Below are 25,265 nucleotides of genomic sequence, written 5' to 3'. Positions count from 1 at the left end.
GCAGGCCTTAACAATCCTGGAGGCAGAGTGCTTGGTTATGTGTGAGATGGTGCTCTAGCATGAGCTGAGCCTGTCTGCAGCTTTCGGAACCTTGTCCTTATAGCTGTTCTATGATATTGCCATACCATATACTCTTAAGTGCATTATGAACCTCGCGGTTAAATGCTAACTTTGGTGTGGCTTTATCTAAACATGTCGTGTAAGGTGTCATACGCTTTGGAATACTACCCCCTCGCCAATTCTGGCGGCGGGGGTAGCATTCCACCCTTCTAGAGGGAGAAGACATGTTGTTGCTGACTATCCCGGTTAAAGTTAACCAGAGCCCCAGCGTCACAAAATGGATGCTGCTGCCACAGACACAAGTCTGACCTCCTGCTGCTGGGAGTCCTTCCAGCGAGGGAGGCCTGGACAATAGGGTTCCTGCCTGGAGAGGTGCGAGCACTACCCCAGACAGGATTTTGTGTATTGGGACAGGGAGGGCTGAAAAGAAACAGACACTGCCTGGGGCACACTAGGTGCTCCATGCATAGTCCAGTTCAAGCCGGGGCTGGGGCCCTCCAGCCCCAGATCTGGCGCGAAACTGGACAAAGGAAAGGGGGTGTAACCACCCCCCTTCCTGGTCCCACCCATAGGAGGGACCTAGTGAGTAAACCAGCCCCCTTTAGTTGTATAAAGGTAGGAGCTGACCCAGGAGACTTTAGATTAATCCTGATGAAACTTTGAAATGAAACTTTGGACCCTTCGACATTCAACCGACTTGAAGACTGAAGAATCTCCCTTGTGGCCAAGGAGTGACCACCCTGGGCAACCAGGCACCATCCAGCAACTCGACGGCTTGCTTTGTCCCTGTTCCAGCCGGAACTCGAGCGCAGAGCCTGACAAGACCTCAACTCCAGGACTCCTCTGACCCCACTGCACGACTCCAGCACAGCTGAGCTCCGTGGAAGGTGTCGGAATACGTGGAACCAGGCAACTTGGAAAGTCTTCAACTTGCAAACAGCGAAGCTCCTGAGGCATCCTCAAAGCTGTGCACTGGGGACTGAGATACCCTGACACCGAGCTCCACCTGCACCGAAGACCAGCCCTCCACACTCCATGAGATCTGCGTGGGGCCCTTCTGCTTGTGTTCTGCTCAACGCGTGGTCCGGTTGCTGGCCCGTTGGCTAGTAGCCCTCTGACGACGACTCCTTTGAAAATCGATCGCTGGTCTGGATGCCCCAGACTGGCCCTCGCTTCCCTGAAAAGGTGAAGTACCTCAGACCCTCCTGGTCTGCACCAGAAGTCTTTTGTGTATCCTGCGTGGGTTGCCTTTGCTTAGGCTTGTTGGCTCCAATCTAGAAGTCGACCCCTCCATCTGCGAGAACCTTCATGGGAGAGCTCCTCTCCAGCACCTGGTCATCCTCGATGCCTCCTGGTCTGCGTGGCTGCAACGACAAGCTTCACATCCGCACCCGATTGCTCCTCGACGACGTCTGGTTCCTCTCTGGTTCCACCCGGTCACTGGCTAGTGACCTAGACTCTGTCCTCTCTGCTTTCAGGTCCTCTTCATCCTAGATTCACCCTTGGATCCACCCGGACATCTTCCTCCTGGTCGCCTGCAGCATCTTTCTTCAAGGCTCCATAGAGAACAACGACGAAACCCGACACACTTTGACACCTATGCACCCGCAGCCCGTGGGTGAGGTAACGCGAGTACTTCGGTGCTCCAGTAGGGATTGACTATCCCAGTGTCCAGATTTACTAGTTATTTCCTCCTAGCTAGACAGGAAGTGTCCTAAATCTTCATTTACTTACCTTCTAAGTTCCCATTGACTTAACATTGACTCCCGCGTGTGTGTAAAGACACTGCATGCGCCGCCTTGGGCCTCCTACTCCTAACATAAGGGTCAGATAGTGTAGCCCCAGCGATTCTCTAGGCCCTAGGCCTTCTCCTTTCCCGAGTCGTGGTCCTTATACCACTTACTTAGTATATGGTTTCACGTGCCCCTAGGGCCTAACTGTAAATTGTGCTATTTAAAGTATTTCTAAGTGTAACTTGTTATGTGCTTTTGCCTCTGACCCCATAAAGAGTTCAGAGGAGTGTGTTAGTGAATAAATACATATATATTTTATATATATATAGTCTGTGTGGTGTCCTTTCATTTGATATTCAAGGGGTTACATATGGTAAAACAGCTGGCTTTACACGCCCTCAAGAGTCTTTTAGCCTAAGACTGTTCTGTCCACGCTACCACTAGGATAGCTGGTCTATAAGGTTGACTTACAACCATCACCATAAGGGTTGTTTGGACTGGTGCAAGGTGCTCACTAGAATAGTGAACATCATATACCAGGCCAACTTCTCACAGTAATAACACATAAATAAAGTGTTTATAAATAAGGAAGCAAAATGTAATTATGGAAATGTTAAAACATTCTGTAAATGGGAAGGAATTTGAATTTAAAATTGGAGGCTAAAAATTAGGTAGTGTCCTCAGATTGATTCAGGAGAGTAGTGCAATTGCATCAAACAGAATTTAGTATGGATGATGAGCGGCCTCAATTGAATTTCGAAAAGCTCCATCCTTCCCATTTAGATTAAAAATTTGTATTTGTTTATAGTTGTTTGCGAATTGAATACACTTATTCATTGTTTGTGTATTGTTCTATTAATGTTAGTTTATGTATTTTTGTGAATTGTTTTGCAGTTCATGTCATCAAAAGGCCTGAACCCTCTGCTTCCATTGATGACCCAGTGATGACCCTGGGATTCCAATAATTATTCTGTAGGGTTCTCCAGTTTTCAGTAATGATTAAGGGCGAGTCCACAGAAGTCAAAAGGTTAAGTACCACTTCTCTACACAAAGGTTGTCTGGAGAGCAGCACAAAGATGATACTTGAAAGGACCACCCTAAACTGGTTCTACACTTTGAGCCAATGGATCCACATCCCATGTCTGGAAAAGCATACACAAGTGGGAGCGCACCACAGCGTACGCAAATTAATGCTGTGCAACCAGGAGTGGTGTCTGTCTGACAGCCTGCCTCTCAGAGGTGAGGGACATTACTGGAAGTCTGTATTTTCTGCTGGAGAAGATGAGAATCTGCCTGATTTCTATGATTTTAACCTCAAAATAATGCATAAAAATACAAAAATAATGATATTCCAACAAATAGTCAAATATTGAACCATTTTGTTTAATTTGCAATCAGATATAGAAAAAGTGCACGAGGAGAGCAGCCAGGATGTTCACTAGGACTGAGGTACATACAGAGAAGGAGCAGACTGCTTGCAAGCGATCTAGGAGTGACCTGCAACACTAAGGGCCTCACTAGTCTATCACCAACCATTCCTGGTGGAAACCACTTTAAGATGCTGTGCCTTTGTACCAGTCATTAATGCATCTATTGTGTTCATCACTTTGCCCTGTTTGGGATGCAAATGCAGTTGACTCAGTTGGGGATGTATCAGGAGTGATCATCGCTTTAGCCTGACTGGACCTTCAACTGCCTTGAGCCTGGGCAGGGCTGCATCTGCTGTGATAATCGCTTTGGCCCAAGTGGGGTTACAACTGTATTTAGCCTGATTGGGAATGCAGCTGCTGTTATCATAGCTTTTGGCCCCCACAATGCTGCAACTGTCTTTGTCCCTGTCTTGGCCATGCCTTCTGTGATTGTCACATTTGCCCAATCGTGGCTGCACCTATACATCAGCCCATGCAGGACAAGCATCATACCCACTATTTGGTGATGCCACAGTAGCCAGCATTGCTTATGAGCCAGGGCCAGAGCACCACAAGACTAAGCCCAGGCAGGCATGTGAAATGAGAAACAGCCGGCATCTGTTCTACCCAATGGCCTATGGCTGCCGTCACTCACTGCAGGCTCCTGTTATGCAAGTGTAGAGGGTCTGCCAGACACACACGAAAAGAGCAAGATAAGACTTTGCTTACATGATTAGAGGCTAAGTCTGAGAGAAACTGTGAACTGAGTGTGCATGTCTCTTGTGAGGGAAATGTAAAGCCTGATTCACGTTGCCTGATCACAAAAGTGGTCCAACGATAAAGGGGTCACCCTTGTGGGATTAACACAGAAACTCTGTAGATGTATTGCCACAAGGGAAAGAGGAAGGCTGATACGCAGGGTCACTGGTATGCAAAATAAATTGAACTGTGTAGTATTTAGTGTTTCCGTGTGATTAAAAGACAAGCACTGGGCTGAACTGAAGTATTTTGTCTGATGGTTCATTTTTGCCTGCTGAGTTTGGGCGCTACACACTACCTCCGTAAGAACCTGTAACTGCCCACCTTCACTACCCTGAGAGTGAAGTGTGGAAAGGGCTTTACTAGGCTCAGCTTGCAGAGCCACAGTAGGAAGGCCCCAGGTTACCAGGGCCAAATGACCTCAACTAATACAACTGAAGCCCAGTAGCCCCTGACTGTCATTAGCTTCCCTGAGCAGTATCAGCCAACATGTCAAAAGGCAAATGAAATTGCTTATTGGCTCAATCTTTCCACTGAGACGATAGAGAGCGTCAACTCCGGATATATTAGAATCCAGGTATATAATAGACTTTGAGATATTATTCCCTGTAGGTCTGAACTCCAGCGAAGAGTTAGCAGTTCATCTGGGCTAATTTGAGTGTTGTGACAAATCAAATATGTAAATAGCAAGCCGGTTAACAAATGCAATTGACAAATTAAATCTTGGTATCAACTAAATCTTTTCTACTATGAGAGTGTGTATTGAACATTTTAATATGTATATAGGATTTTATACTTTATCGTTCTTTTTCTTTTCTTTTTTCTTTTCTTTTTGTCAATAGGAACATGCGCTATCTAGGGATAACTGTACAACTAAGCAGCAAAGTTTGTAACTGAATCATGTACAGGGAGAAGTGACATTAATCCATATGTCAAAGCCCACTGGGGCAGGATTGCCGATACTGGAAATAAAAAATACACAACAAGCCTGCAGGTTCTTTTAAGCAGGACGAATCGCCCACTGGGGCGGGATCAAACATTGTAACAACAGTTATATTGTATACTGCAATGCCCGCTTGGACTGTATATGAAATTGCACTTGGTTATACGAGGGAAATATGTGAAATTATACTTCCAATCACTTTGTTGCAATTTCATTTTATTTGTCACCTAATCATGTATATGTATATGTATTATATATATATTTTACATCATATGAGTGGCTTTAACTGGAATTTGAACAATGACACATAAATTGTATATATAAAACAATGATGTGAGGAAAAGTGTCCTTGTCTGCATTTATTTTGTGTCAGGAATCCATTATTCTTTGCATTGCCATTTCGTGTCAAAACACCTCTGCACGACCCTCCTGGTCATTTCTGCTGATGACTGATGAAACTCTAACTGTCATGACCACCCTGCCCTTCCTGCTCCTTGTGGTTGAGCCAATGTCGAAAAAGGGAACAAAGAACTGGCCTCACCACCCTCGGACTGAACTTCTGCACACCCCCACCCTGTTTCGCAAGACTTGGTCACACCACCATCCCAGAACTTGTTTCTTTCACATATACTGCAGTTCAAGATCTGTCTATTCTCTCACGTGCATATCCTGTTTTAAACGACCTGTCCGTAATCTTTTGCACCATCTGTTGCAGCACCGCCCTGTATGAGCAAAGGATGATGTAACTGCATTCTGACTCAGGGGCGCCAGGCCCCCATCCTAACTGGTTTCTCAAGGTGTGAAATGTATATATAAGACCTGTAAGCTATGAAGTAAAGCAGCAGCCTCTTCTGTCTTGTCTCCAACAAGCTTGGGACTCTGTTCCATAGCCCGGGCTATTCGAATAAAACTTGGTTCCTCCTGCAGACGAAGGCTCCTGTGTCTCCTTTTTCTATATAAGGAGGGTATGGAAGACTCGGGCGGTTCCCCCGCCGCCGAGACCCAGTAAGTGGGTAAAAACGGTTCTTCAAATGGCGCCTGAAGGGACTCCACGAGCACGAAAGTCAGGCCCGGTGGATGTGAAGAGGTGCACCGAAAGACTCCGGTGGAAGGTACCCTACCTGACAGATTCTTGCAGTCCGGTAGCCGAACGACTCGCCCGCTGTTCCTCCCCACTCTGTCTGGGCCACATGACCGCGTCCTCACTGGAGTCCCCTAAGAAAGTGATTTCTGGAGCAGGACACAGCCCTAAGTCTGCAGAAGAGAACTACCCTTGTCAGATAAGGGTGGGCTGATCACCCACCGAGTTTGTATGATTCTGCTGTTATTGACTTTTGCAAAAGGCAAGGCAGTGAGGTGAGTTTTTAAAACCCGCTGTTGTCTGTTATCTGTTTACAAACATGCCAGCCAGTAGTAAGTTTAAGAAATGATGTTGTTGTATGTGTGTGCAGGACTCCCAGCTGGAGGCGGCCTGTCTGCTTCCTCCTGAGAGGACCCCTGGTCACACCATGTATACTAAACATGGTCCTTCTGCTATAATGTTTTCCCCTTTTTGGACCAAATACACTAAACGAAGTGACTCAGAATTACAATGGACGCTTTATGGGTCTTTTGACCGCAAGTTCTGGGAAATCTAGAGGAACAGCTATTAAAACTGAAGATTCTTCCCTCAATGTTTGAGTCTGTCAGGTTGTGGAGGAAGGAAATTGAGCAGAGAGGGAAAAGGCACTAGAAAGGAAGCGGGAGCGGTTGTCAATTGCTGACCATGTTAGGGAGCACTTACAGGACCGAATGGAAAAATCTGTATAGATAGCTGATAGGGAACATAGGGCGCGGGTGCAGAAGTGCTACCCGGCCCGTGAAGAGAAAGGAAAAGGCGTTATAGAAGGGGGAGAAGAGGGCGATTCCCTGCTCGATACCATGTTGGAAAGTCCTCCTGCTTATGCCCCCATGTACCATGTACTGACACCCCCTGCACCGCATGCAGCTGCTCCAGCCGTGCTGCACACTCCTGCCCCCACTGCCCCTCCTACTGTTCCCCCGCCACACTGACCCCCCTTATTTTGACACCTATGACACCGACTGCGCACACTACCCCTGTCCTCGCCACGGGAATGACCACGAGTCCCCATCCACCCAATCCCTGCAGCCTTACCCCTGCCCGCCCCTTCCCTTCTTCCCCGTGGTCTATGGTTAAGCAGGATTTATATAGATTATTGAATTCCCCCCGACTGGCTTCCTTGCGCTCTGCAGTCAGCTTTTCGTCCCTTTGAGAAGATGACCTGCAAAAGCAACAGTGTGAATGTTGGATAAATAACGGGAATATTTATCCATTTAAAGAAATATGGTCCACCTTTTCCCAGTGGACGATTATGGAACAGAACACCTGGGCTGAATACATGTGTCGACTACTGATGGGTATTTTCTTCTCACACTAATGAAATACCCTGTGTATCATAGTTTAGTTATGTCACCATATACTACCGAGGAGTACATGTTGTCAGTTGCTTAGTTAGTCCGTCTTTGCCTTTTTGTGACCCACCGCTATTCTTTGTTGTTAGAAACTGAATACATGTGTACCTTGGTTAGGTAGAGATTTGAAAATTCATTTATGCAGGTACCCACCGGATAAGTAGACCTCAGGTCACAAATAAAAAGAGGCTATGTGCAGGGAGAGGGGATGTTTGGCACTATGTCTGCTTTGACAGCTTACCGTGATATCACCGCCTTCCCCAAACCCCCCGTAGAGACCACTATGCCAATGAGAGAGAGAATGTCTTTGTTAACACACTCACCGATGCCCAAAATAAATGGCAGAGTGCCTGTTGAAGCCCACTGGCGTAGGCTATGGGTTCATGTCCCTTGGAAAAGGTCAGAGGTAATGCAGTTGAAAGGGCAGTTACCAGATCCTCTAAAAAATCTGGCTGCCTTTTACAAAGAATTAGACCAGATAATATCAGCTGGTACACTTATTCTTGAAGACATCGACTTACTCTTTGGTGCAGTCGTTCCTACTAAAATTTGGGATACAATTCGACATACTGACCATGAGGTAGAACTGGGAGGTAAATGGGCTAATCTGGAAGCTATGGAAGACGCAAGGGCAGGAGGGACTAAGCCAGAAGCTACCATCCTAACTGTGCCCGGTAAAATAATAATGCTTATGAAAACATTTTTGCCAGAAACAGTCATTAACTTTAATAAGATAAATGCCTGTGGGCAGCACAAAGATGAAAGTGTGTCTGACTTCTTTACCTGTTTTGAAACAGAATACAAGGGACATAGTGGCTTGGACCCCCGGATCCCAGGCTCTAGCCCAGTATTTGTCCATAAGTTTGTCAGCAACTTGCTTCCTGAGATTTCCGCCAGGCTCAAGAAAGCTGAGAGTACATGGTCTGCCTAGACTATGACTGGTATCTTGGCTATGGCGCAGAATCACGAGAATAAAGATAGAGAGAAGGAAAGTAAGAAGGCTAGGGATCTTAAGACTAAGGTACTTCTGCAACAGGCTTACCCTCCCGAGGTCCCGATGCCTTCGGGAATTTCAGACCACAGCCCGAACCCCCTCCGAGGGCTTGCCAGTCTACCCCCTCAGGCCCTCAACGCACGGGAGCCCTCCAAACAGATCCGTGTGAATATTGTAAAGGGTACGGCCATTGGGTAGATGAGTGTCCCGTATTAGCTGAAAACGTCCAGACAGGGAAGACTCGGCCTCGTGCTCCTAGGGAGGGGAGGCCAACAAGGGACCATGGCCCGCCACATCCGCAGGACAAAGAGCATAGATCCAGGGATGACGTCCCTGTCCGGCAATGTCCGGCCAATAGTTTTGATGGAAACTAAGCAACACGCACTTATTACAGTGATGATTATGACGAAGTTGATTAGACAGGGTTCTATCAAGCATAGGACAGCCAGGAAAGGGGTATTACTAGAGTGCAAATTCCAGTGGATTAAAGGGGCCCGTATGTTCAAATGTCAGTTGTGGGAAACAATCAGAATTTTCTTCTGGATACTGGGGCCACCAGGTCTTCTATTGCACGTCTGTCAGTTCCGGAGGCACCCCTTTCTGGCAACATGAATGTCTCTGTGGGTTTTGCAGGAACATCCGTAACCAGCCCTGTCTCTGAGCCCTTCCCTCTTGATATTGGCCCGCACATGTTGACACTCCCTTGGTCCTCACTACAGGTTGCAGTGAAAACTTATTAGGCCTGGATTTACTGAACGCTCTGTATGCAACCATATCATGTAGTCCCCAAGGTGTATCCCTAACAATTTCCCCCACCACAGCCTCATATATGTATCTGTCCGGTCCCCTCCCACCAGAGTTGCAGTCTTTACCTTCCTCCCTCTGCGCAGCATCAGATACTGATGTCGGCTGTCTCAATAGCGCCGGGAAACCTTCGGGTAGCTGCGCGCTGTACAAATGTAATAATAATAATAATCATTTCTTTTTTTTCTTTTTTTTCCTTTTCTTTTTTTTTTTCTTTTTTTTATTGAAGGTAAAGTGCAATATACAGCTTAAACAATTGAGTAAACACAGATAGAGCATTAATACCAAGTACATATATAAAATGACATAAGTAAGTTATTCCAAATAAATAAATATTCAATTCATGATATGTGACTGGGATTCAATCAGTGCAATTGAGTACAGATAAAATGATACATTTGAGTCATATTCTATTCATAAAATAATTCTAGCTTCCCTCCATTTCAAGACAGGCGCCCAGAGACGTCTTCCCATCTCTCGTTTTTTAATTCCTTTAAATTCGTACAGACAGGACTCAATATTATGAATGCCCAAGAGTCTCGATAGCCACATCTGAAAGGAGGGCGCGTTTTCGTCTTTCCAGCCAGCTGAAATCAGTATTCGCATGACCGCTACTGACATAAAGACCAGGGCTTCCTCATCTTTTTCTAGACCCAGTTTTGAGTCTGTGCCAATTAATACCAGTGTAGGGGATAGATCGATCTTGTGACCTAGCAGCCCCTCCCAGAATTTCGTTATCTCATCCTTAAGAGGGCCCAACCTGTAACATGTGGCAAACATATGAATTATATCCGCTTGATGTGAGCCACATCTAGGGCAACAGTCATCCTGTCTGACACCCCACTCAAATAATTTAGCCGGGGTATGATATAGCTTAAATACTGTCTTATAATGTTGAGCCCGTAGATTAGAGGCCCGAAAGAGCTTTTTATTCAATTCAATAGAGAGATCAAGATTGACATCGGAATTGTTCAATTTACTAGCTCAACCCCTCTCCGTTTTCTCAATGTCATCCTGAATCTTATCTACCAGTAGGTTATATATTATTTTAATCTTTCTACACCCTCTGTCCAATGCCTCAAGAACAGCGATATCTATTTTGGGCTTTAATTTAGGTATTAGGCCCCGTAGAGTGCGGGCTATTTGTTCATATAGGAACCAATGAGTAGCTGGGATATTATACAGCTTTTGCAGGTCCTCGAACCCTCTGATCTTATCTCCCTCCATTACATTTTCAAAACTCTTGACCCCCATTCACTTCCATTCCTGAAGACTCCTATCCGACCTCAATTGTGGTAACAGGCATGAGTTTGCCAGGAGGAGATATGAATTTACTTTTGGGACTTTAAAGTGTTTCAGAATAGCTTTCCATACAGACCAGGCCCCAAATAAGGTCTTAAAGCGTGCTTTTTTATAAAACCTACTCTCAACTTCACGGAGCAAAAGACCAGTGGCGTTTCTTCCCAGCAGCATTTCGTAAAATGGGGGTGGTCCTTGAGTCCCAGAATCAAAATACCCCTCAACTGAGTTGGTATTGGTTTGGAGTAGAATGGACATTTGAATTAGAAGGCATGACCAATGGTATAATTTTAAATTCGGTAGTGCCGTACCACCCCTTTCCCTTGGCAGTTTCATAAAATTAGTGGAACGTCTGATCTTGCCATAATGCCAAATAAACTTTATGAAGACTGATTCCAGCTTGTTCAATATTTTATCGTCTATAAGAAGGGGAATCGCCCTAAAGAGTTACAAGACTTTGGGGAACATTACCATTTTTATAGCGTCTACCCTTCCTACCAGAGAAAGTTGCAATACATCAATTCTCCTCAATTCTGTCTCTATGTTCTTAATTAATGGGAGAGAATTCTCTTCAGCTATTCTTTCGACCGATGCATTGATTTTAAGCCCTAAATAAACCGCGGAGTCCACAAATCGGGAATCAGACTTTACAATGTTTTTTGAAAAGATTATTTGAGTTTGGGATTCATTTAAGAGGTACCCAGAGCTCAGTCCAAAAGTCTTTGCCATCTGTACCAAAACTGGTAATGTCTGTTGGGGGTTCGTTGTAAGTATAGCTAAATCATCGGCATATGCTAATAGTTTGTTAGTATAGCCGTTAAAAATCACAGGGGGGATATTTGGGTTCTCTAGTATTTTCTGGATGAGGGGATCAATATATAAAGAAAAAAGGATAGGAGAGCAGGGACAGCCCTGACGTGTCCCTCTCTTTATAGAGAGTATACTTGACTTTTCCCCCATAGCCACGACTCTCGCAATCGGGTCCATATACATGGCTCTAAGTGTCCTGATGACTTTCTCCCCAAATCCTCTACCTGCCAATATCCCCCAGAGAAAGCCCCAGTCAACGCGATCAAAAGCTTTCTCTGCGTCCAGCAGGATCATGGCACCCCCCCCGTGGCAGCCTGGGCGTCAAAAAGGCCTACAGCTCTGCATGTATGGTCAGTTGTCCCCCGACCTGGGACAAACCCATGCTGCCACGGGGAGACGAGATCGCCAATGATCCTGCCCAACCGCTTGGCCCAGATCTTTGAGTAGAGCTTTGTATCAGCGTTCATCAGGGATACAGGCCGATAGGAACCCGGCTTCTCTGCTGGTTTGCCTTTCTTATGAAAAATTACAATATTCGTTTCCCTCCATGAATCGGGCACCACCCCGGAGTACAAAATCCCATTAAATAGATCAACTAACATTGGTACAATCTCCCGCTCCAATGCTTTGTACACTTCCAGGGGTATCCCGTCTGGGCCAGCAGCTTTACCTGGAGCTAATTCCCGCAGGGCAGACAGCACTTCAGCAAAGGATATATCTTTATCGAGGTCCGTTCTGGTTGCCCCATCCAAACAAGGACCGTTATCTGGGTAATTCTGCCCCTGCTTGTTCCCATTATTTCCCACATCATATAGTTCTTTATAAAAATTCTGAAATACTTTTAAGACATCCTTAGTTTCTGTATAGGTAATACCATTTTCCTCGATACAGGCAATATGATTTTTTGATTTTTCCTGCCTTAACCGAAGTGCAAGGGCTCTGCCCGCTTGCTCTCCTGTTTTATACCTCTTTACTCTGGAGGTTTGAAAATCCCTTATTGCCCTTTGTGTTACTTCCTTCTGTAGATCCGCTTTAACAGTTAACAAGACATTATGACTTTCTTTACCATCTCCTCCAGAGGCAATAACTGCCACGTGTTGTTCTTCCACGGTGGAGAGTTTACACATAAGTTTCTCTACCTCCATCCTATCCTCCCTTCCGAGTCTTGAAGAGCAACTGATCGTCTCTCCTCTTAACACAGCTTTAAAAGCCTCCCAGACCCCGTTCCGTGATGTACTGTACCTATACGCTGCAAAATATTCTTCCGCCCACTTATTCATATGATCAACAAACCTGACATCTACTAACAATCGCCTTTCAAAGGACCAAGAGGATTTAATTCTCTCCACTCTTCTTAAGTCGTAGGTAAGCAACAAGGGGTTATGGTCAGAAAGCACTCTTGGGAGTTTAAGAATAATAATAATAATTATAATAATAATATACCCCCTCATGTGGTACGTATTCAGTCCGGCACCATCCTTCCCCCCCTTCGACAGTATCGACTGCCCGCGGAAGGAGAAGCGGCCCTTTTAACAATAATATCTGAATTGATGGACAAGGGCGTAGGGCGTAGTGGAGGGGACACGTGGTAATATCTGTAACAGTCCCGTTATTCTGGTTCTTAAAAAGACCAATGGAGATGCTCTCTCAACTAAAGTATACAGATTAATGATTGACCTGAGAGCCCTTAGCAAAATAACGATCTCCCAATACCCTGTTGTCCCCGACATTACAGCCCTCTTGACGATGGTCCCTTCTGACGCCACACACTTTTCTGTCATAGACCTGAAGAATGCCTTTTTCAGCATTCCCGAGACATCCTGACAGCAGACATTTTTTTGGTTTCTCCCTTGGTGGGCGGAGCTTTAAATTTTGCCACGCCCGTCAAGGCATCACCAAGAGCCCCAGTATCTATAGTCAAGCTCTCAAAAGTCAACTAGATTCCTTGGAACTCCCTGATAATTCCACACTGCTGCAGTATGTTGATGACCTCCTCATTACTGCAAATTCCGCCTGACATGTAAAGAGGCTACTCTCTGTTTGTTACGCCACCTTGCCCTCTATAGCCACAAGGTCTCTTTAAAAAAGCTTAAGTTTTGTCAAGAGAAGGTGACCTATTTGGGTCATCTCCTCTCGAAGGAGGGAAGGCAGCTCACCGCTGATCGTGTAGCCATTATCAATGCTATGGCGGCCCCACGGACACAAAAGCAGGTGCAAGCCTTCATAAGTCTAACCTCATACTGCAGACAGTGGATTTCGAATTTTTCGGCCATGGTCAAACCTCTTCTTGCCCTCACCACTAAAGACATATCAGACAGTTCCTTTCCATGGACTAGAGAGCATACGCAGGCCTTCCAGGTTTTAAAAAGAGCTCTGTGTACTGCTCCAGTCCTCGGTACTCCTGATAATAACAAACAATTCCTTCTTTTTGTACATAAGACAGACGGCTGTGCATGCGCTGTCTTGACCCAGATATTCGGTGATCACCATCGGCCAAGTGCCTATTTTTCAGCTAACTTAGATCCTGTTGCGAGGGCTCTCCCCTGATGCCCACGGGCGACAGCTGCGGCCGCACTAATGGTCTGTCAGAGTGCGGGGATCGTCATGAACTCCCCCTTGACTCTGATTGTTCCCCATTCTGTGGATACCCTCCTTAATAACACTAAGACACAGTACCTCACTAGCGCACGGCTCATAGGATATGTATTGACACTCTTTTCCAGCCACATTAACATTAAGAGATGCACTGTACTGAATCCCACCACATTACTCCCACTGGATACTCAGGATGCCTGTTTAGATCTACATGACTGTATATTGAGGACAGAGGAGACGACGAAGGGACGGGTTGACTTACAGGATACCCCAATAGCAGACCCAGAAGGTACACTGCATGTGGATGGATCATGTCTCAGAGGGCCAGATGGTAACACATCAGCCGCCTACGCCCTCAAGACATGGAACAAGTAGTAGAAACAGCTCAGATTCCTCAGTGCTCTGCTCAGGCTGCAGAATTAGTGGCCCTCACTAGAGCTTGTGACTTAAGCAAAAAATAACAGTTAATATCTACAATGACAGCCAGTATGCCTTTGGGGTAGCTCACAACTTTGGGAGACTATGGAAAGAAAGGAATTTCCTTACTTCACATGGGACAAAAATTCACCATGGCCCCCTAATTCACCCATTATTAGACTCCCTGACATTTCCCAGAGAGGTAGCTATTATGAAATGTAAAGGGCATAAGAAAGGGACGGATGATGTTGGGAAAGGCAATGCCCTGGCTGACCAGACAGCCAGACAGACAGCTCTTAAGAAAAAGGAAGGAATGCATGTGGGAGGTCCTGCCAGGTGGGTGGCAGAGGGGGGAATGGTTAAAGATACAGTACAGAGTGTGATCGATATTCAGTCCCATGCTACCCCTGAGGAGCTGAGGATGTGGACGGAGCATTTAGCAGTAAAGGAAATAGATGGTTGTTGGGCCCGTTTTACTATGGAGAGACAATGGATGTTGCCCGACAGTCATGTGCTACCGGTAGTAAAGATGGCCCATGGCCCTGCTCACATTAGTGCATAAGGGATATGCAAGTTGCTGGAACCCACCTGGTATACCTCAAAGATACCAGCATATGCTGAGAGGATGGTCAAAAAATGCATGATTTGCCTTATGTACAACCCGGGGAAAGGTACAGTAACCCCTGGAGGAGGATTCTCTCGCCCTACCTTTCCTTTCAAAGTCCTCCAGATGGATCAGATCCAGATGGACAGATGTAAAAATGTAAAATACATCCTGGTGGTGGTCTGTACCTTCAGCTGATGGGTGGAGGCCTACCCTGTCAAAGATTGCACCGCTATCACTACTGCCAAAATACTATTGAAAGAATACTTCCCACAATTTGGTTTGCCCCGTTTGGTCTGGAGTGACAATGGGACACACTTTACGGCTCAAATAATGGAGTATGTCTGTTCAGCACTGGGTATAAAACAAACATTTCATGCAGCTAACCACCCCATATCAGCCGGTCTAGTAGAGGTGTTCAATGGCATCCTAAAGGCTAAAATGGCCAAGATTGTAGCAGAGACAGGTGTCACTTGGGTTGATGCTCTGCCCCTGGCCCTGCTGTCTGTCAGGACAACGGCTCCTACCCATGAGATTGTGTTCGGGAGGCCTGCCAATGTGTGGGGTGTTCCACGGCCGTAGAAACTGTCTGATGTTGAATACCCTGTGTTGACTGATTATCTGTACAGTTTGACTAACACATTTCGTACTCTTTATCACCAGGTGCATGAGGCCATACCTGATAAAAGCGAAGGCCCAGGACACGTTATCCAACCTGGCGACTGGGTTCTGATTCACAACTTTCAACATACTAAGAGCCTCGAGCCCCGCTGGACACAGCCATGTCAGGTGTTACTGGCCACCCGCACTGCCGTGAAAGTTGAGGGACGGAAGAACTGGATCCATGGGTCCCACTGCAGATGAACACCTCTGCCTCTCCCCTATGATCAGTGGGTGAGAGTAGGACAAGGAGACTCGGAGACAGAAATAGTCCCGATGTTTGTTCCCTTCAGCAACGCAAGATTACATTCTACATCTACGGAGGCAGAGAGTGACAGTATACTGAAGGGAAAGAGGGAACACTCCCCCCACTCTGCTCAGCATCAGGAACAATTATTCCCCGACCATACTGTTCCTACTTCTACCCGATATAACTTGCGTTCCAGAAGGAAGGCTTGCCCTTGACTTCGCTCAGGTGCCTATAGGCTGTAGGGCTGTGATCTCCCGGCTAAGAACGGTGCTGGTATGTCAGACTACGGTACGCCCTAGGACTCTTGGCACCTGCATCCAGTGAAGCAACCACCAATCACAGACAGGTGCCAGTGGTCCCTGGCTTAGTACAATGGCAGCCAAGTCCAGAAACGATATGTCAGTCTCCTACATAGCAAATGCTTTGTGGCCCCCGTGGTGACACTGTTTGTCTCAATCATCCTGTCTCTCATCGGTTGGATGTTACTGATCTACTATCCTGTTACCCAACCAACTCCTACCCCGACTCCTGCAGAACATCAGTATTTCACGTTACCCGCCCACGAATTACCCCGCCGTGCAGAATTTTTCAATAACACCTTTGTCCAGATGTTACATCATCATCAGCTGATCATAAATACTTCCAACTGTTGGGTATGTGGACTGATGCCGCATGCTATGACACAACCTGTTCCATTCTTTCCTTATCCTTTTTCCATCTCTGGGTCCTGTCTTGCATGGTGGATGTTGATGCAGGAGGCCTGTACTGTCAATGGTACTGCCAATTCTGCCCTTGGAACATTTCGAGATGACTTCTGGCGAAACAGGTTTGGCAATACCAATACCCCTTTTTGCCCGACTAGTTCATCCACATTGCTATTACCACCGGATGAACTCGGTGAGATGGTGGTATTTAACTCAACTTCTCGGCAAACATTTACCAAATTTCGCGCCAGAAGGCTACTGCCTGATGTACGAAACACTCTGAATGTTATAAATGTGCTAGGCCTTGTCTGCATCCAAGGCTTAGGAAATAAGAAAGTTGGTACGAGTATCTGTGACATCACTAAAACTTTGAACTCTACATCTCCTCCAAAGTTGGTGGCGTCCCCCAACACTTACTTTATCTGTGGCACAGCAGCCTACACTTGGCTCCCCCGTAACTGGTCTGGTATCTGGCCTTCCTCCTTCCACCAACGTATTCTACCCATGGAGATTACCACCTGTTGTTGAAGGGTGCATTGCGCCGCTCACATAGGGGTGTCATATCGGCTGAGGATACAGTAGGCCAGGAAGCCGGGGACTTCTTTAAGGGTTTCCTCCCATTCTGGGTCCCAATGGCAAACAGTTGGGCTATACGAGGACTGACCAGGGTCCTTGAGGCCACCATCATAGAAACAGCTGGTGCCCTCTCAAACATCAGTGCAGAGCTACAGGCAAACTACCTTGTAATACTTCAAAAGCGTATGGTTCTTGACATCATCTTCGCTGATCGTGGTGGTGTGTGTAAATTGATTGGCTCCAGCTGCTGTGTGTACATTCCAGATCACGCACTCACAGTGTATGAAGCCATCCAACGTCTGCATCACCTTTCCTCTGAGATTTATCAGTATGAAGGCAACTGGTCCCTCACAGGCTGGAGCTGGGCCTCCTTTCCCAATGGGGATGGAGGATCCTCATCTTCCTTGCCTTGGGAGTAGCTATCCTAGTCTCCTGCTGTTTGTGCATTTGTTGTCTGCCAATGCTCTGTGCAAAGTGTGTTCAGGCTCTCAAGCCTCAACCTTCTAACATTCATGACACCAATATGAAGATGATGCTCCAACAAGAAACAGATGATCTCATGAATATCAACGTTTCCTAGAGTATTTGCCACTCAATGGCAAAAGGAGGGGCTGAGGAAAAGTGTCCTTCTTGTCTGCATTTATTTTGTGTCAGGACTCTATTATTCTTTGCATTGCCATTTCGTGGCAAAATACCTCTGCACGACCCTCCTGGTCGTTTCTGCTGATGACTGATGAAACTCTAACTGTCACGATCACCCTGCCCTTCCTGCTCCTTGTGGTTGAGCCAATTTCGAAAAAGGGAACATAGAATTGGCCTCACCACCCTCGGACTGAACTTCTGCACAACCCCACCCTCTTTTGCAAGACTTGGTCACACCACCGTCCCAGAACTTGTTTCTTTCACATATACTGCTGTTCAAGATCTGTCTGTTCTCTCACGTGCATATCCTGTTTTACAATCTTTTGCACCATCTGTTGCAGCACCGTCCTGTCTGAACAAAGGATGGCGTAACTGCATTCTGACTCGGGGGCGCCAGGTCCCAATCCTAACTGGTTTCTCAAGGTGTGAAATATGTATATATGGCCTGTAAGCGGCAGAGTAAAGCAGCAGCCTCCTCTATCGTGTCTCCGACGAGCTTGGGACTCTGTTCCATAGCCCGGGCTATTCGAATAAAACTTGGTTCCTCCTGCAGACGAAGGCTCCTGTGTCTCCTTTTTCTATATAAGGAGGGTATGGAATACTAAGGCGGTTCCCCCGCCGCCGAGACCCAGTGAGTGGGTAAAAGCGGTTCTTCAGAAGTAACCATTACAAGATGGTCCTCAGCAGTTGCCGTCAGTAGCGCGCATGTCCACTTTCTATGTTTAATTTTCATTGTATGTAAACGGAGGAGAAAGAATGCTTGCCTCACCTCACCGTAAACAAGCCGTAAAGGCGAAACGCATCGGTAGAAGGCTGTATGTACTGCAATAAACAGAATTCACCATCTTGGAGTGTCCTGAACTCTTTTTTCCTTTCATGGGAGGAAAAAGTTGATGTTATGTTGAGGAGGACCGAAGTCAGTTTGGGACTGCCATGAGGTTAAGCCCCGCATTTCCGGAGAAATAGAACCAGCAGGAGAGCTTTCTCCTACATCGCAGCCAAAACCTTGAACCAGCTCCCTGTGAACATCAGACACTCTCCGACCCTGCACACGTTCAGGAAGGACCTCAATACCTGGCTTTTCGACTGACCCGGAGCTGCCCCTCCTCCAGCGCCTTGAGACCCTCACAGGTGAGTAGCGCGCTATATAAACCCCCTGATTGATTACGGTGAGTGATATGTATATATTTACAGACTCTGCGCCCATGAAATCAACAACAAAAACAGCAGAAAAAGGGCCAGAATCAACCGGCGCCGAAAAGAACGGCGCCGAAAACACCAATGTAAAAAACAACAGCAAAAAGAAAAAATGTTGGCGCAAGAACAAGAAATGAATGACAAAACAATAGTCAATCTTTCCTCTGCAACTTTAACAGCAGCAGAAAAACAATTGCTCAGTCTTGGCCTCACCTATTGACCCCTTACTGATTTCAACTACACGGCTACAAGAATTGATGTGTTCCGTTATATCCGGAAACTGAAGCTGTGTAAATTTTTCAACATCAAAAAATTTTCAAATGTTGCGGAATCCAATACAGTGGAATCCACCACTTCAACTCTCCAAGCTCGTGACGTCACTTTATGTCAACTGGGTGAGGGCAGTAATGATATGAATATTGACACGTCCACGCAAGAAGAACTAAGGAATGCTGAAATTCAGCAAATCGGAGCAGGATCTAGTCCTTTTAAACCATCATCTAGCTTCATGCCCACTATGCCAAGGGATGCAATAGACTCATGTCATGATGTGGTGATTACAGACCTTAAGAAATTATATCACCAGGTGAAACATTGCGGAAGAATTAAGCAAGATCAAGAAAAACAATACTGGGCTCTGGTAACCAAACTGAAAAATTATCATCAGAATGTGGTATGTAGCTCTGACAAGGGAGGTAATATTGTGATCTGGCCTCAAACACAATATATTGCTGAAGCCACCAGACAACTCTCAGAAACTACATGCTACATGAAAACGTGTTTGAAACAATATGACTTGGCTAGGGAGAAATTAAGAAAACTCCTCTTTCAATACAAGAGGGAGGGTCTGATCTCCATCCAGGAATTCAAATTTCTTCACATTGAGTTGCCAGTTATGGCACGGTTTTATCTCATACCCAAAGTCCATAAAGGAGTAACACCAGTTCCAGGACGGCCCATTATATCGGCCATCAATAGTGTTGGGGAACATCTTGCTCAATACATAGACTATTTCCTGCAACCCCTGGTTACCAGTCTGCCCACATACATCAAGGATACGGGACATTTCTTGGACAAAATCAAAAATACCACATGGACTGATAACTCTTTGTTGATAACGCTAGACATCGAGGCTCTGTATACGAGCATAGAACATTCAAATGGACTTAGGGCTCTTGAATACTTCCTGAGTACCAGACCAGCAGACTGTTACAATCATAACAAAATGCTGGTTGAGTTAGTGTCATGGAGCCTGAACCACAACTATTTTATGTATGGCAAAGACATTTACCTACAAAAGAGGGGTGTAGCCTTGGGGGCCTGCTTTTCCCCTAGCTACGCGTGCTTGCACGTGGGCTATTGGGAGAGGCAGGTCCTCATGGGTGAACACCATGACACTGTTTCAGAACATGTGCAAATGTGGGCACGATTTATAGATGATGTGCTTTTAATTTGGAGGGGGGATGAAACCAGTGCCATGAACTTTGTTGAAAGACTTAACGTCAATGAGTTTAATTTAAAGTTTACTCATCACATTAGTAACAACTCAGTAGATTTTTTAGACGTCAAGGTTTTCCCTAGATCAGGCAGTTTGGCAACCACCCTCCATAGAAAGGCCACCGCGGGCAATTCCACCTTGCACGCCAGAAGTGCTCACCCGCATCATATAATTGAGAATATCCCCCATGGGGAATTGCTCCGCCTCAAAAGAATTTGCAGTAGTGCGGAAGAATTGGAAAAATGTACAATGGAAGCCCTCACCAGATTTAAAGCAAGAGGGTACCATGATGATACTCTCAAAAGGGCAGTCAACAAAATGAAGCAAAGATCCAGGGACTCTCTATTAGAGCAGAAAAGTGAAACCACTGTGATCAGTGAAGACCCTGAAAATTCAGCCATCAGATTTATAACACCGTACAGCTGCCAAAATAGAAAGATAAGATCTATTCTAACGAAAAGTTGGCCTATTCTTCAAACTGACGGTGTCTTAGCTGCTGAACTCCCTGACAATCCTAAGATCACATTTAGGAGAGGACCTTCCCTACGTAACCATGTAACCAATTCATTTCCTGAACTACTTAAGCAAAAATCCTGGTTTCCGCAACGTCGAGGGTTTTTCAAATGCTCAAGTTGCCGAGCGTGCAAATTTGGTGTTAACACCAGCCCCTACAAGACCCCATTCAGTCCCGTGCCACTACAGATTAAGGGTAATTACAGTTGCAGGACAGAATATGCTGTTTATGTCCTGGCGTGTACTTGCGGCCTGAGGTACGTTGGGAGTACTCGGCTTGCGGTGCACGCCAGGATATTACAGCATCTTCGAGCAATTGTAAACAATGACAACTCTTACCCAGTGGCGAGACACTTCAGGAGTGTGCATAATAACAATTTGGAGTGTCTCAGCTACTTTGTGTTGACATCTGTCCCCCAACCACGTAGGGGAGGGGACAGAGATAAGATGCTGCGTCAACTCGAGTCTAAAATGATACTTGAACTTAACACTAAGGTGCCGAATGGACTTAACACCACAGAAGATCTGTATCATTTTCTATAGAGCTGTCTTACTCAATTTACATGAATAGTATACATTCTCTGCAACCTACCCTCACCCACTGAATCGTATCAGTATCATCTGTTGAGACCGCTCTCACATTGTTACATCTGTTTTCCTTGCCCAAAGGTTATTTCCTTTGCTGTTTATTTTTAGGTCTCGCGACCTATCAATGCGCGCAAGCGCATTGAGCGGAGCGAGAATTCAAGTGCTCGAAATCCTCGTGAAACCAAGGGCTTCTTGCGCTGCGGTTTTCATTAAGTTCACGTGAATCACGTGACTAAACAAGCACGCGCATCAGCCTCCCTCCTACTCGTACTTTCAGTTTCTCCCACCCCCATCCGGCCTCTCTCCAAGCGCATCGCGCTTTCGCACACAGGCATTCCGCCTGCCACACTTCTCCTCCCTCGCATTCCCACCCCCCCACCAGGCTCTCCCGCCCCCTTCCGGCTTCCCTCAGGCATTCCGCCTGCCACACTTCTCCTCCCTCGCATTCCCACCCCCGCACCAGGCTCTCCCGCCCCCATCCGGCTTCCCTCCGGCCTCTCTCCAGATAACTCAGCCTCCAAAACGTACAAATCTCTGAGCCAGTCTGTTCCTTACATTTGCTTTGCTTTCTTGTTTTTTTATCGTGTCAGCACGTTAGGTTTCGCTTTCACCGTCGCTAGTCATCCGGGAACCCTCACAAGGGACACGCACGGGTTCTCATTCCAGCCGCTCCATTTTAAATCTGCATTCCTTGGTCCCTCCCAACGTGCGCAGCCGGGACAGGGGTTTTACAATCTGCGCAATGCCGAGAGCTTGTTGTTTACAAACAACACCAACAAAACAATAAAGACCCACTCCCTCGGCGTACGACCAAATCAGTGACTAGAGGGGGGGTGTTCCAAACGTCCTACTCCCTACCACTCCCTTACCAATATTGTAAGAGACAATATGCACTGTTCTCCGCCAATGTATAAAAACCTGTTCTCCAGGGCAACACACCAGAACCCACACTTAAGGTGTACCCGAATCCCGGGAATTACCACTGTATCCACACCCAACGTTGGACACTGCTCTTGTTAGAGCAAAAAATGTGAAAGACGCAAGTGACACCTCACGGAAACACCACCGTCGGGGTAACTGGTATCAAATTTCCAGACAGGCCCCTGTCTCATCATCGGTTGTCACATGCGTCTTAAAGAAAAATAAGATGAAAGGAAAGAAGTGTCCAAAACAACAAACATATATAGTGACAAACTAGTGAAGGTGCAGAAATATCTGCTAGTGACCAACACATATAAACAAAGTGAAAATAAAGTAACAAAGTGCATAAAAACACACACCCAATCAACCGTCCCTTACCCAACTTTATTCATAGGGCGGAGATGGTGTGCTTATATAAAAAAGGGGGGCTGGTAGTTAATCATATCTACCACAACCTCCTGCCAGTGCCGACATGTTTCACTGCTATGTTGTATTAAAGCAGTTTCTTCAGGGCTGCACTCTGGGAATGTCACTTCACTGTCTTGGACACTAGTTCTATAGTGTGCAAGGGGCAGCCAGGCCATTCATACCGGCCGCTCCTGTGTCTATAAGGGCAATCAACACTTCTCACGTAAGTCTGTGCCTTATTGCTCCATTATCAAATCGTGCCGTGCTCGGAAGGCGCCTTTCCTCAGCCTTCCGAGCACGGCACGATTTGGCACAGGAGCGGCCGCTGATTTGGTCGTACGCCGAGGGAGTGGGTCTTTATTGTTTTGTTGACTTTGAGTAGAGGGCGACCCGCTCCAGCATCCCTCTGTGCTCCTTTAATTGTTTAAATGTTTACAAACAACACCCCAGCTGATTTTGACCCACCACGTCCTTCTCCCCGCTCTATTGTTTTACCCACCTCCCTGCTTCAGCCAGGCCACGCTTGTTCTTTTCAAGTCTCCCCACTCAGAAGGCGAGTGTTTCAGCTTGTGTGCGCGAGTTCTTGTGAACATGTGAGTTGAGAACATTCATAAAACGCCTATGACAAAACCGACAGCATCTTACGACCGTGCTGTGTGTTGTCTGTCTGTGCTTGTTCATTTTACACCTGTGTTTATGTCACTTGTTGGTGCGTGTCCTTGAATGCTCATGTATGAAAGGTGTCATCCCTCTGCCCACTTGTCATTTACGAGTGCGCTGCCCGTGCTCTGGCCGCATGTGTTGTTTTTAATTAATGGTGCGTTTATCGTAATCTGGCCTCGCAGTGTTGTGTGTGTGTCTGGTTGTCGTGGTGTATGTGCGCTTCCCCGTATGCATGCTGGTTGTGGGTGCCTGCATGTATGATCTGTTTTTTTGTGCCTGTAGAGTTGCCACCCTGCACATGTGCCTATCAGTATATGTCAGCTAGGCCCCTTCAATTTGCCAGTGCTTGTTCTTCATCTCATCCATCCACAGCCCCGCATCCTCACCGTCGCTGGGCACGGGGCTGAGTCACAAGTACGCTCAGTGCACGTGATCCTCAATGCATCCCTTGCCTCAAACCCCAGGGGAGCCAGGCAGCGCGTGCCCTCCTCTATGTCTGTGGTCCCACGTGTGAAGGAGGGGTCCGTGATGCTGACGAGGGCTCGTGCTATACATCCCTAAGCAGCTGATGCCGCAAGCTAGAGCAGGGGTGGCTGCACCTCATTTGCGCCGAGAAATGGAATTAACCCTTCCGATGTCTACGCTCAGCCGAAGCACTGGTTTTGGATGTCTCTCTCTCTCTCTAAATTTCTCTAAACCGCTCTCTCTCTAAATCTCTCTCTCTGTGCCACTGCACCAAATATAGCTCCGCCCCAGCACGTAAGCTCTCTCTCTAAATCTCACTCTTTAAAGCTCTCTCTATATATCTCTCGCTCTCTAAATCTCTCTCTTTAATCTCGCTCTCACTCTCGTCGGTTGACATGCTAGCTGTGTATTTGGGACTAGGACGTAGCTGATACTCAACAGTTACTATGTAAACAAGCATTGGCGTAGCCAATAGGTCTTGTTTTTGGGACCTTATAAGTGTTTACCCATGCAACAGTTGATGTTGTTGCACCAAGGATATTGTGCTGCATAACTAAATACTTATAAGGTCCCAAAAGCGAGACCTATTGGCTATGCCAATGCTTGTTTACATTTTCCGTCACTCACCCTTATTAGGTTTTGCCTCGCCAAAAAGATGCGCTCTGCGCATCTTTTTCGCGCAGGCGAAAACCTGATGAGAACTGTAGTGTGCTTTGGGTCGGCCCTCGTCATTCATTGGCTGGCTCCGTAAATGGAGCCTAGCCATTGGATGAGGGGCCTGTCCGTCAATGCCGGACCAGACACGGGGGCGTTCCTGACATTCTTTGGCTTTTGCCGACGTCACGCGACGCCGGGAACGCCCCCGAGTCTGGTCCGGCATTGCCGGCACTTCTGCGTCTCTCCTCCCCCGTTTCCCGCCCCGTGACTGGCCGGCCGGCCAATCCTAGCGCGGCCGGCCGGAAGTGCCCGCCCCCCGCAGCCCGGGGGAAGAAGGAAGACGGCAAGAAGTATGGCGGCGCCCGCGGGGCTCCCGTGGCCTGGAGGGAACCCCGGGAGATGCGGAGGACGTTGCCGGTCTCCCATGCCGAAGAGGGAGACCGGAGAAGTGCCAGAGAGATTGTCGACGTTGCCGGTCTCCCATGCCGAAGAGGGAGACCGGAGAAGTGCCGCCGTCGCAAGGTGCAGGTGAGTCGATTTTTTTTTTTTTTTTTTTCCCTCCTCTCTTCCCCTGCCTTCCTGCCCCAACCTCTCTCCCCCTGTCTCCTACCTTCACTCGTCGCT

General features: G+C 46.8%; 1 protein-coding gene across 2 annotated transcripts in view; it reads right to left on the bottom strand.

The window, feature by feature from the left end:
• The window catches only part of LOC144768636 (gap junction beta-2 protein-like), a 91,117-nt gene that overhangs the window by 53,917 nt on the left and 11,935 nt on the right, over positions 1-25,265 (bottom strand). Inside the window, exon 2 of one of the 2 annotated variants that reach the window (XM_078652445.1) lies at positions 9,243-9,319. The exons of the other annotated variant lie outside the window; for it this stretch is intronic. The gene's annotated coding sequence lies outside the window, so the exon portion shown is untranslated. The remainder of the gene's footprint in view (positions 1-9,242; positions 9,320-25,265) is intronic. 2 annotated transcript variants of the gene reach the window in all.

The sequence above is a fragment of the Lissotriton helveticus genome, chromosome 7 (genome assembly GCF_964261635.1).
Source record: "Lissotriton helveticus chromosome 7, aLisHel1.1, whole genome shotgun sequence".
Classification (NCBI taxonomy): Eukaryota; Metazoa; Chordata; class Amphibia; order Caudata; family Salamandridae; genus Lissotriton; species Lissotriton helveticus.
This window is presented reverse-complemented; position numbering and strand designations above follow the sequence as displayed.